Below are 14599 nucleotides of genomic sequence, written 5' to 3'. Positions count from 1 at the left end.
TAGTCAGAGTGTTTGATAACAACATTGCGCTCTCTCACTCGGTCTGTTTAGCTTTGATTCGGTCCATGGAGAAAAGGTATTTGACCGAGTCATTTTCCTCATTTGCCCATTTGTGCCCTTTGACACATTTTCCTTTTGATCGGCTTGCTTCGCCTCATCCTTGCATTTTGAGTTCCTTGCCCATATCCAATCGAACTTCATCAAATTCAATCCCTATATTTATCTTAGTTCGTTAATATAGTAGTGATGGAATTTCAAGCCCTTAAGAGAATAGAACGTCAAGCTCTCTACAAGCTCAATGGAATCCTTGCTAACATTGCCATGGTCGATACCCTTAAATCTCTTTAGATGGTAAGTTAATTGATTTCAATCCAATTTGATTATGTATATTCATATACCTTATTGTATATTATTATCTTCATATAACTATTACTACACAAAGAGTTTACAACACATGATTACGTATGTTGTTTCTCTTTATTTCTTATCAACTTTTCTTAGATTTACATCCTCTTCTTCAACTAAATTAAGGATTTGGCGAACAAACATCTACATATAATAAATTTATGCCATTATCACGAATCTCTTTATGATAAATAGATCCGTTTTGCAAGTTCGTTATTACGGGTAGTTCCTACAAAGTATCAGACTAATGACGTATACAATACTTGAATTATCGGTGTAGATGCTACGTAGTTGGTTCTCATCCTTCAGAGACTACGAGTGTAATAGGAGCATCCGTTGACAAAAGGATCACCCTAAGATGATCATCTCATGGCTATTGAGAACAAATCAAATCAGATAGTTCTACTTTCTGACTTGCTCCTACGGAACCAAGATTGAAAAGATTGAAAAAAATCAGTCATTCACAACCACTGATGAAGGATTCCTCGAAAGTTAAGGATTAGTAATATTTTTTAGAAATCGAATGGATCCGGTCTTATACATACGCGAGGAAGGTAATCAAAAAAGAAAGAAGATGAGTTCTTCTTTCTTTTATCACTTAGGAGTCGCGTGAGATGAGAGTCTCATGTACGATTTTGAATAAGAGAAAGAAGTGAGGAATCCTCTTTTCGACTCTAACTCTCCCACTCCAGTCGTTGCTTTTCTTTCTGTTACTTCGAAAGTAGCTGCTTCAGCTTCAGCCACTCGAATTTTCGATATTCCTTTTTATTTCTCATCAAACAAATGACGTCTTCTTCTGGAAATCCTAGCTATTCTTAGCATGATATTGGGGAATCTCATTGCTATTGCTCAAACAAGCATGAAACGTATATTTGCATATTCGTCCTGTTAATATTGTCATATGATTATGATAAAGAGGGATTACAAGAGTCTTCAAAGAAAAGCATAAAGACTACAAAGAATAAAGCGGATATAAATACAAGCTAGACAGAAACCCTAATGGGCTAAAGACTAAAGGGCCCATAAACAAGCGGGCTAATAATATATAGACTAACATCCCCCCTCAAACTCACAGTGCCGCAAAAATTAGCATTGAGAGTTTGTCACATAAGAACCGAAATCGAGAAGCCGATAAAGCCTTCGTAAAAATATCCGCAAGTTGCAATGTTGATGAAACAAATGGAAGCGAAATGGTCCCGCGCTGCAAGTGATGACGGGTAAAGTGACAATTAATCTCAATGTGCTTTGTCCGCTCATGAAAAACAAAATTCTTTGCAATTTGTATTGCACTTTTGTTATCACAATGCAAGGGAGTAGATGAGGAAATGTAAACTCCCGTATCCGCAAGCAGCCACCGTAACCAGATAATCTCACATGTAGTTACAGCCATAGCACGGTATTCAGCTTGTGTAGAAGATCTAGAGAGAACATCCTGTTTCTTGCTCTTCCATGAAATGAGAGACTCTCCAAGAAATACACAAAATCCAGTGGTGGACTTACGATCATGACGATCACCATCCCAATCAGCATCACTATAGGCACGTAACTCAAGAGAAGATGTCGAGGGAAACAAGAGAGTCTGACACTGAGTGCCACGAAGATATCTCAGAATATGAAGAACAGCTCCCCAATGAACAGAGGTAGGAGCAGTAACAAACTGACTGACAACATGAACAGCATGAGCAATATCTGGACGAGTAACTGTGAGATAAATCAAACTTCCCACAATAGTGCGATAAAGATTCGGATCGTACAAAGGAATACCATCAGTAGGAGAATATCGTGCATTGGTTTCAAGAGGAGTATCAACAATCCGATTGTCAGAGAGGCTCGCCCGTGTAAACAAGTTAGATATATATTTAGTCTGAGAAAGAAGGTACCCTTTCTTAGACTGAGCAACCTCAATACCCAAGAAATAACGCAACAAGCCCAAATCCTTCATAGCAAATCGATGAGCGAGATCATGCTTCAAAGACTCAATACCACCATGGTCATCACCTATAATAATCATATCATCCACATATAAGGACAGAAGCATTTGTCCCGCACTCGAGCATCTAACAAACAGAGAAGAATCATGATTACTCTGTACAAATCCAAGAGAGGTAATCACAGTAGAGAATTTCTCAAACCAAGCATGAGGGGCTTGCTTGAGCCCATACAAGGCTTTGCGAAGCCGACAAACTTCACTCGGCCGGTGTTTAATACCAGGGGGAGGAGTCATATAAACCTCTTCATGGAGGTCACCATTCAAAAAGGCATTCTTGACATCCATTTGAAAGATCTTCCACTGTCGGACGGATGCAACTGCAATCATAGTATGAACTGTTGTCATCTTTGCAATAGGGGCAAATGTCTCCTCGTAGTCAAAACCATACTGTTGGGAATACACTTTTGCTACAAGTCTAGCCTTGTACCGTTCAACAGAACCATCAACTTTAGTCTTTATCTTGTACACCCAACGACAGCCTATCGTATGTTTCCCAGGAGGAAGAGAAACCAAATCCCATGTATGAGTCTGATGGAGAGCAGTGAGTTCTTCAGCCATAGCATTCTGCCAAAGAGGATCTAAAACAGCTTCTTTATATGATTCAGGTTCAGACAGATGATGAATGCTTGCTATAAATGAAGCAAACGGTCCTGAATATGTAGAGTAAGAAAAATCTGGTAGCTTGGTGGATTTGACAGGACGAGAAGATCTCCTGAGGGGTGGTGGTGGAGGTGGATCCTCGATTTCAATAATCGGAGGATCAGGCTCAGGAACAGGTGGAGACGAGGCACCCTCTGAAGAGGTGGGTGTATCATGAGCTGAGGAATCATGTGACATAGATGAATCTCGAGCCTCTATATCTTCATCAAAAGGATCAATATGCAAAAGATCGGACTGTGTTACATTGTGGGTTGTAGCAGGGATTGAGTAGAAAGGAATATGTTCCAAAAAAGTAACATGTCGGGAAACATATAACTTCGGACTCACAGGATCATAGCAACGGTATCCCTTCTGTCCAATACCATACCCCAAAAATACACAAATAGCAGATTTCGGCCCCAACTTGTTCCTTTCAACATGAGGACGAAGAACAAAACAAGTACATCCAAAAAATCGTAAGGAAGAGTAGTCTGGTAGATGACCATACAACTTCTCAAAAGGAGACATTCCTGAGTTCAATGAAGTAGGGATACGATTAATCACATACACAGCAGTTAGGATTGCTTCTCCCCAAAAGGCACTAGGGACCTGTGCAGACAGAAGCAATGAGCGGGCAGTCTCAACAATATGACGGTGTTTTCGTTCTGCAACACCATTTTGCTGAGGTGTGTCAGTACACGAAGACTGGTGTATGGTACCATCAGAAGCAAGTAACTGAGTGAAATCATTAGAGGTGTATTCACCCCCTAAGTCACACCTGAAGCACTTAATCACAGCCGAATGTTGAGTTTTAACAAGAGCTCTAAAATTGCTGTAAATATCAAAGAAATCAGATCTGCGTTTCATAAGATAAACCCATGTATATCGAGTATAATCATCTATAAAAGATACATAATAGGTTGAACCACCCTTTGTGGATACTGGTGCAGGACCCTACACATCAGAATGAATAATGTCAAAAGGAGCAGTAGAACAAGACATACTTTTATTGAAGGGTAAAGCAGAGAATTTTGCCAATTTACAGCCACTACAATCAGAAATATCACAAGAGTTTAAATGACCCAAAACACCACTAGATGCTAAAAAAATTCAAACGTGATACAGACACATGTCCCAAACGAGAATGCCAAAGATAAAACTCAGACAACAAAGGACTCAAACGAAAAGAAGATAAATCAATGCTGGAAGTAGCAACGGCAGATACTTTGAGGACCTCCAAGACATATAGTTCTCCCACCCTACGGCCGATCCCAATCAGCTTCTGGGTGTGTTGATCCTGTATAACACAGACATAATCAAAAAAGAACACCCAGTTACCAGACTTACATAACTGACTGACTGAGGCAAGATTCAAAGTAAGTTTGGGAATGTAATAAACATTAGGAAGAGTGATACGAGAAACAGAGACAGACCCAACACCCTCAACTAGCATAGATGTATAACTAGTAGACTTAACAGAAATAGATGACACTTGCGACAAAAAAGCAAATGATGACAAATGAGGAGTCATATGATGAGTTGCACCAGAATCTAAAATCCACAAAGATGAGGGATTACCTGATGTATTAGATGAAGAATGTCCAGAATAAGCCATAGATGCAGATATGGCAGTGGGATTAGAGGCCAAATATTGTCTGAAACTCTCAAACACTTTGGGATCCAATGCAGATGGTGGCATGTTTCCAACAGATTCTGTGTCAACTGGTGGCACAGCAGCAGCAACAGCAAACTACGGAGGACGAGAGGTCCATGGAGGAGTACCAGAGGAACGTGGCTGAAACTTCTGTTGAACAGACCTATTTTGTTGCCCTGACTGAGGTTGACCAGATTTACCCTTGTTGACTAACAATGGACACTGAGCTTTCCAATGATTTTTCTGTTTGCAGAATGCACACTCATCATGAGCAACTCTTGAACTTTGTCAAGATTGGTTGGAGGAAACAGCAAGCACAACAAGAGTGGGAGTAGGAATAGAGGTTGTTTTAAATCCTTTATCCGCATGAGACTTGATACGGGTCTCTTCTGCAATTAACTCATGGACAACAGAATCCACTGAGGGAAGAGGAGAGCGATGAAGAATGGTTCCACGTAGCCATTCAAAATCAGAACGCAAGGCCATCAAGAACTGGACCAAGCGTTGTTCTTCCCTCCTAGCAATGTAAGGCTGGAAATCTTTTAACTCTTTAGATTCAGTAAGAGCCAATTGATCCCACAGATCAGACATAACAGCATAGAAATCTTGAATACTCTGGTCATTCTGTTGAAGGGCACGAATATCATGTTCCAACTGATATTGTTTAGCAAAGTTGGACTGAGTATACAGTCTCTCCAAGTGATTCCAAACTTCTTTTGTTGTGTCATATTTAGCCAACTGCATACCAATGGACTGAGTAAGAGAGTTATTGATCCAAGTAATGACCTTGGAGTTATCAGTCTCCCATGAATCAAGCAACAAATAATAATTCTCAGTTTGAGGCACTGTGGGTTTTGCTTTTTTTTTCAGTGACATAGCCCCACATATTCTTCCCACGAAGGAAGTTCTTCATAACGTAACTCCAATACGTATAATTCTTTCCATCCAAACGAGTACTGATTGACTGAAGGGAATCATCCTTTCCGGCCATGTTGACAATGAATAAATAACCACAATGACAGTATAAGAATATGAGAATAAGGAGTAACAAACCAGCGGAAGCAATCAATCGGATAACGAATGAACAACAATGACGAATCAACAGCACAAACGAATCAACAACAACAACAAATCAACAGCAACAACGAATACCAGTGGCAGAAAACGAGGACAACATGATACAGTAACCCTAGATTCTTATCAAACCATAAAGACTTCTAACAACGTATCGAACCTCCGCTCTGATACCATGTTAATATTGTCATATGATTATGATAAAGAGGGATTACAAGAGTCTTCAAAGAAAAGCATAAAGACTACAAAGAATAAAGCGGATATAAATACAAGCTAGACAGAAACCCTAATGGGCTAAAGACTAAAGGGCCCATAAACAAGTGGGCTAATAATATATAGACTAACACGTCCATAGGTCAAATCGGATATGTAATTATTGGAATAATTGTTGGAGACTCGAATGATGGATATGTAAGCATGATAACTTATATGTTGTTATATATCTCCATGAATCTAGGAACTTTTGCTTGCATTGTCTTATTTGGCCTATGTATCGGAACTGAGAACATTCAAGATTATGCAGGATCATACACGAAAGATCCTTTTTTGGCTCTCTCTTTGTAACGTCCCAAAATTCAAGGCTAAAAATTTCTTTTAATTGAAACATTACGTTAAGCAAATTCATCATTTCAAAACATAAACAAAGTATTAGTTTCCAAAATACACATTCGTTATCAGAGTAAACATTCTCAGGCTGTCTAAACTATGGTGTGTGCCATGCGATCACCCCGAGCTCTTCCCTCCGCTACCGGAAGTACCTGAAAACAAAACTGAAAACTGTAAGCATGAAGCTTAGTGAGTTCTCCACCCTACCACATACCATGCATAACCACATACTGCACATACCGGTCCACTCCCCCTACCTCGGGCCTCGCCCGTTACAACGGCCCCGCCGCCCCAGGCCCCGCCTGGCTTCGAGCCCCGCTCGGATACAGGTCTGTTTCACTTAGGCCTCGCCTGTCACAGGGCCCCGCCCACTAACATATAATAGCACATACACATATCACATAACATCACATAATCTAAACATATACTAACGGCTCTTATTCTAAGGCCTCGCCTATCTCTGGGCCCCGCCCTTGTCCTGCTACTGATGAGTCATGGAACCCCGTCCATACTCCTGATGATAGTGAGGTACGGGCCCAGCCCACCCTCACTCCTTCCCTAACTTGGGCCTCGCCCCTGCTCTGCTACTACTGAGATGTGGAACACCATCCACACTCTGCTATTGGTGAGATACGGGACCTCGCCCACACTCACCTCCCTACCAGGCACATACAAGTATCACACAGACAACAAGTATAAACTACCACATAAACCATTCCTTTGGCACCCGCCCTTTATCATTGGACCTCGTCTCGAATATCATACTAGCATACTGTGCCTAGGGCTAACCCCCGGGTCTTCTATTCATAACTACATGGGCCGGCATTGTGGCCGTAGACCCATTCATACAAAGGGAAACTCACCTGCACTGGATGAACTGGATGATGAACCCACTAGCTGCTGCCCGACCACTCACTGAACTCCTGCTCTACTAGCTTCCCGAGCTATCAATATCAATGCAACACTTAGTATAATCGACCCTCGACAGTTAACCAAGACAATTCTGGTCTAAGACAAAGTCCTGGTCAAAGTCAACCTTTCCAAGTCAACCCTACTCGCCGAGTCCACTTACTCACTCGCCGAGTTCACATACTCAGGGTCCTTCTGTTCGCGACATGACTCGCCGAGCCCAATGATCACCGAGTCCTGACCTGACCAACTCGCTGAGTCTCCACCCGACTCACTGATTCGAGTCTCAACTCGAAGGGTTTGGGGCTTCGCGACCTGACTCGCCGAGTCCAAGAACAGACTCGCCGAGTGCTAGGCAATCTTCATCCAACTCGCCGAGTTGTTCCTCCAACTCGCCGAGTTCATGCCCATCATCAACCGACTCGACGAGCCGTTCATCCCACTCGTCGATTTCCTCCTCATCTTCATGCTACTCGCCGAGTCCACTCGAAGGACTCGCCGAGTTCATTCAGATCTACATACATGCAGAGGACTTTCGAGTCATGCATGGACTCCAAACTGTAGATCTACCCTTCCCAAGAATATTCCCCACGTAAAGTTGCAAACTTTACGTGTAGAGATGGAGATCTAGGCAAAAAGCACCATAAACTAGGGTTTAAGGCCAAGGGGCTTCAAAATCGACTCAAGGGCTGATACTTTATGCTTCCCCAGTCTATAACACACTTGGATCTGAAGTAGCAACTCCAGATCCGACTTCTAACTCAAAATAATATCATTATGGCTAAAGAGCCCCAACAACCACACATAGATCTAGGTGTAAAAAGGGTCCTGGAATTAGTTTATTACCTCCAAGTGCTCAGAATGAACTCACAATCCCAGATCTATAGCCCCTTCTTGCTCCTCCAAGTTCCTTCTTCCTTTTCCAAGCTTTAATGCACCTTCCAAGGCTCAAATAAGGGATATGGCGGCTAGGGTTTGGTATCCAGGGCTAAAGAGGCAGTAAGGAACCCTAGGAAGGAGATTAAGACGTTTATATAGGCTCCAAGTCCCGAATTTAGGGTTTTCCACGCACAGACCAGACTCGCCGAGTCAGTCACTTACTCCTCGACCCAGATCCCGCTCTGACTCGCCGAGTTCCTCCTTGGACTCGCCGAGTCGCCCCTTAACATTAAGGTTTTCTTTCCTTTCTTGGCCTTCAAAACTTTGGGTGTTACACTCTTTAGCTCTATGTCTCTTATCCCTAGGAGGTCTTCCTCCACTAGCAGTTTTTTTCGGAAAACTCTATTTATTTTGGTGTGGATGGCAAGCGGGCCTATATTTCTTGGTTTTAATAAGACTCCTTACAAGCGTTGATTCTATCTACTAATCGAATTCACCGTAACATTCTTATCAAACCAATTGTTATGTACAACTTTGAATCAATACAATGTTGCTCTGTTTGTGTGGAATTGAATATGGTTTATTTAAACTTGAATTGAAATGAGGTAGTAAACATGATTGAATTGGATGAAAATTGATAGAAATGAGTAATTATAGAATTTTAAAGATGTGTAAAGCTTTCATTTCTTGTGTTTTTATCTACAGATAAAATATTGTAAAAAAATGTGTAAAGAGATTATGTTGTAGAGAAAATGGAAGCTAATCACTTGGATTCTAATATGAGTTTGCCCCCACCTGTGTCAATAACTTATTGAGTGTTCATCTAAGTGACAATAATCTTTCTTAATTGAAGACTATAGAGGCCTCACGATCAAGATCAACAATTGAGGTTGCAGCCAAGATTGAAATAATTGCAAAAACTTTAGCTAATAAGAGTTTTATAATGGAAACCATTGCCATGATGAGTCTTTGTTAAATAGGTAGCAATCTATGGATTTAAAGGATGAAAATTTGGATGGGAATGAGATTGACATAGCTTCATCTTGTAATGGAGAAGTGAAATTGTTTTTCTTCATATGTAAACCTCCCGAGGGTTTATGTTTTCCAAGTATTGATGAAGTTATGACGCAAGTTGAGGATATGTATCAAGAAAGATTCAAAGATCTTGGAATTGAATTCTTGCATGTTTGGTGAGTTTAATTTTTGTTTGTTGTATGAGAATTAGCTTTGCTTATATATATTAACTCCTCTTTGAATGGGAGTTAATTTTGTTTTGAGTAAACTACATCAATGGTGCATTGGTTATGTGATTAAATGAAGGTCATATTTACGATTGTAATGCTAGTCGTGTTCATGATTTACTAGTTTAATTTTGTTTTGAATTGGGTCCTGCCCCCGAAATTAGTTGTTTCCCCCGCCCCCGAATCCCCTGTTTACAAAAGCCTCTGATCCCGCCCCCGAATACCTCCATTGCCTCCGATCCCACCCCCGTTTCCCCGTTTTATAGACTTAAAATTGATTATTTTTGCTAAAAGAACTGGTATATTTTGGGCTATAATAACAACAATTAGAAATAAGAAAGTAGAAACAAGAAATAAAAAATAAAAAATCGCAAATGAGAAATACCAACCAAAAATTAGATTATTAAGATGCAACTAGAAATAACATAATACCAAAATCACAGGAAATGTGAAAACTTAACAACTTACAATATTAGTTCATTCATAAACCAGATAACATATTACAAAAACAACAAAGTATTGAAAATAAAAAATAGAATAACATAACTATTTCATGCCTCGTTCTCATATCAATGATATCATCTGATAACTATGTGTTATCCGAAAAACAAGATAACATATTACCAAAACAATAAAGTATTAAGAAGTTGAACAATAACAATGTTTATACAACTCTGGTTTATACAATAGCCATGAAATTAGAAATCAAAACTCAAAAGTGGATAACTACATCAACCTTTGGGGCTTGGAATCATAAATCAGAAGTAAGAAAGTAGAAACCAGAAACCAAAAATCGAAAGAGAGTAGCAACAGGTCATCGTTTGTGGAGATGAAGTCAGGTCGTCGATTCAGAGAAGTGACAGCGTCAGGTGGCAGACAGAAGTCGTTCGTGGATCTCGTCGTCTTGTGAACTTGTCTGGCTGCATCGACTCATGGTTCGATTGAGTGAAGACAAAGAGTGAAGAATGGAGACTGGAGAAGTCGTGAGTCGCAAGAATGGAGTTGGAGGCGTGAGTAGTTGTGATTGCGCAAATGTGGAAGCAAAACCCTAAAAGTCAGATTAACGGTATATATATTTATATATTAAATATATAATATATTTATATATACAAAACGGGGCCCCCGCGGGACTACGAGACGAAAATACCTACTTCCGAATCCGATCCCGAAAATAAAACGGGGATAAATCCCACTCCTGCACCGCCCCGCCCACGATTTTTTTAAAAAGTTTATCCCCTACGGAATCAGAGTCTCGCGGGTGTTTTTGACATCCCTAGCTACCTCATGTTAATAACATGTACCCTCGTATCTCAACCTTTTAAGTTTTTAATCTAATGGAGGAGATTCGCTCATACATTCACACAATATTTATAGTTCACATTTGATCCTAACCATATATATATATATATATATATATATATATATATATATATATATATATATATATATATATATATATATATATATATATATATATATATATAGTTAGGTTCAAATATTTCCAGCAAGTATTATATGCATGAATGCACCAATCACAATTTAGCAAATAATTTATTAATTAAATAAATTAATAAGGGTAAATTAGTAAATCTTGACTCTAAAATTATGGAAATTGAGATAAATGGGGGATTTGGTTTAAAATCACCAAAATAAATATGTTGACCTAATAATCAAACCTTCAGATTTCTTCCATTCGTTCGTCCTTTAGAAATGTTCTTCCCCCTTATTAACCCTCGGACGATCGAAGAAGAGAGGAGGGTCAGACCTCATTCATAACCCTCCTGCGATTGAAAAAGAGAGGACGTCGGAGTTGGAATTATTTGTCGGCAGTCGATTCTATTCACATCATAGGTTGCATCACCATCAATCAATACCATTACCGCCTCCACATTTTCTCTTGTCCCTTATTATCAAAATACTGTTATTAGTGGGTTGAAGATGATGATTTGCTTTCCGTTCTTGCCTACCATTCTCGATTTCCAAGTATCGACTTTTTGGAGATATTTCCTTCACGTAAGTATTTTTTTCCAAGTCTCGGCACATTGTTGGCTCTTTACATACTTTTCTTCAACAGTTTATCTTATCACTGATATTTTTATATGGCTTCTTGTTAGATCGACGTGGAAGTAGCTTAGATGCAATCACAAACATTGTATCATTAGAACTTGGTGATAATTCTATTAAAGGTACTGTTACTCATTTAATTTCTCTCTAAATTCAGACATGGTGATAATGATAAATAATGATTTCTTGATTGTTTCAAATGGTGATAAATAATGATTACAATGTAACAGGTTGAATCTGATAACATAGTGACATCAATGTATTCACTAGAAGCTGAGTTTGCAAGACTTTTATGGGTTTTTGGCATGAACTCTTATGAAATTCTCAAGGAACATAAAAACTTAATTGCTTGTAATTACAGGTAATTAATTAAGTATTTTGTTACTTAAACTTTTCCATCACCTCATTTATCATATTCATTCCATCTATGTTTTTTCGTATTTTTTTTTATTTTGCTTCCGATCACACTAAGCCTTTCACATGATTTTGGCTTGTTTGATGATAATGCCTAACATGTGTTTGTTGAAATGCCTGAAAGAGAATCTAAAGAATTTAACCTTGTGGTATGCGTTCTGTAAGTCCTTTATACCTCTCTCTCCTTTTGCAATTTTGATTCTTTTGATTGGATAATTACCACGATTTTTTTTATTATGGGTGTATCCTCATGCATATCAAGCACCAAAGGAATAATCTTTAATTAGTAGCAGTAGAAAAATCCCCTTGGTATCTAATATGATGAGGGTAATTCTGTAACACCCGCGTTTCCAGACTAGGCATTATCTTTGATATAATAGTCTAGGTTAACCTTTGTAACCCGTTTTGAAATAATAGAAGTATATTATTTGAGTATTATGTGTTTTGTGCTTAATTGCTTAATTATGTGGTTCGATTAATTAAGAATAAAAATAAGCGTCAAAATTTAAGTGTAAAATAAACTTGATATCTTTGGATAATGTTGTAGTAGTTGAAACGAGGTTTCTGAATATATAAAGAACGCCCAAATCTGACTTCGTATGAGGAAGTTATGATTTATTGAAGTTTCGACTTAGCGGTATGCAGCCCGAAATACTCGATTTGAGATCGAGCGGTTTTTAGTCGAATCGATCTAAACGAGAATCGAAGATCTCGTTGTTGGTATCGAAACGATGAAAAGTTAGGCGAGAACGGACGTCAAACGAAGAAGTTATGAATTTATAACGAAGTTTTTCTGTCCCGGCCTACTAAAAATAATTAATAAAAATAAAGTCAAAATTAGCCGACGAAGTCTAAACGAAAGTTGTAGAGCATAGTCTCACCTACGCGTGGATATAAAGAACGTCGAAAACAGATTTCGTATGAAGAAGATATGAATTTCAGAAGTTTATTAAATAATTTGTATTTAAATTTAATCTTTAATTCGGATGTATATCCGAAGGAGTCACCGATCTGATCCGAAGTACGCCCAGCGTACCGCGAAGCATGACGCACCTCGCACTCGAGTTCTTCGGATACGTAAGCAATGACGATTTCGGACCAGTACGCCCCGCGTAACGCCGTACGCCCCGCGTACTCCGAGGCTCCAGCCTCCTATAAATAGGATGCGAGGGCAGCCGACTCAATTGCTCTTTTTCTCTCTTCTCTCTCCCTTTTTGCATCGATTTGCATGCCAGAAGTACCCCGAAGCCCCGGTATCATTCCCGAGCTCCGAAGCAAGTCCCTAGGTCCTGAAGATCCCGAGAAGTAAGATTCCCGAGCCGAAGCTCTACCCGCGAGAAATTCGATTTTTGTGAAGATCTTCCAGATCTGCGGAGAGATACTACTTCTATAAGCCGTAGTGATGTCTGATCGTCTTCTGATCAAGTGAGTGTATACTACCTTTCATAAACACGATAATAATAAAAGTATGGTTTGAGTGTATTAAGTATATTGTTGTTTATATGCGTGAGTGTGTATTTACTTTCTTCTAACGCATAATTATGAAGTATTTTATACGAAATACGTGTTATGTGTATAATTTTGTTGTTATGTGCGTGAATGTATATTCACTCTCTTCTATCTCATAGATCTGATTTATTTTCTATGAAATACGTGTTATGTGGGTGTGCCTCGTCTGTTATGTGGAATATGTATTGAATGAAAATGATATACAGGTTTTAAACTATGTATGAAAATATATATTTTTATCTACTAATATGTTGGGTAGAACATGGGTAGATAGTTGGTGTGTAATAAACAGCTGAGAGGCCTCGATGTTGTTGTTGTTGTTGATCTAGTTATTCAGCGGAGTATGGATAACGACCACAGACTCTTTCTAGATAGTCCTGTGGAACGCTAGCAGGTTCATAACCTGTAGGTGTTGTGAACGATGTGTTCTTCGGTGTACTCTATCCCCCTCATGGTTGCCTTTATGATATCTATTGTTGAGGAAACCCCTTAGCAGTAATGTCCGTCCCGATGAAAATCCTAGATTAGGTCCCTGGAGATAGATGTTATTTTAGGGACGTAAAGTGAGGATAACGGGAATGGGTAATCGGGATAGTGATTGGTTGGTTAAATTAAATATAATTTATTTATTGTGGGTTGAAAACCCTATATGCTCACCAGGCTCCCAAGCCTGACCCACTCAGTTTTATTTGTATTACAGGAAGTGGCGCAAGGGCGTAAGATGGATGAATCATCGAGTTGTTTTGTTTACAAGTCTGTATATATATATATATATATATATATATATATATATATATATATATATATATATATATATATATATATATATATATATTGTTGAATGACTTGTAATGTTATCGTTTATGCTTTATGGTTTGTATCAGAACATGACATCCCGAGTTTTGATTATATAATGAAAATGCATCTCTTGATGAAATGCTTTGATAAATATTATATTATCATGTTTTGTTTTGGGAACAAATTTCGCAACACTTTTAAATCAAAAGGATTTACTTTGAAATTATTTTAAAAAACATAAATGAAATCGGTCTTTTCTGGCCGAGATTTTGGGGATGTCACAAATTCTGCCAGAATGGAATCTCGAATTCCAATTCTGTTAGAATGAAATCTTGGATTCCAATGCTTATGTTCTAATTCAACATAAGCATTGAATTTTGTATGAGCTATCATGTCTAAAACTTGTAATTTTTTCTG

At 38.8% G+C, this 14599-nt stretch overlaps 1 pseudogene; it reads left to right on the top strand.

Annotated features, from left to right (window-relative positions):
- The first annotated feature begins 928 nt into the window (after positions 1-928).
- LOC128132726 (NAD(P)H-quinone oxidoreductase subunit 2 A, chloroplastic-like) lies at positions 929-8643 on the top strand (annotated as a pseudogene).
- Positions 8644-14599: the final 5956 nt, after the last annotated feature.

This window comes from Lactuca sativa, chromosome 3 (genome assembly GCF_002870075.4).
Source record: "Lactuca sativa cultivar Salinas chromosome 3, Lsat_Salinas_v11, whole genome shotgun sequence".
Classification (NCBI taxonomy): domain Eukaryota; kingdom Viridiplantae; phylum Streptophyta; class Magnoliopsida; order Asterales; family Asteraceae; genus Lactuca; species Lactuca sativa.
Note: the sequence above shows the minus strand (reverse complement) of the source record. Positions and strands in the feature narration are given on the sequence as shown.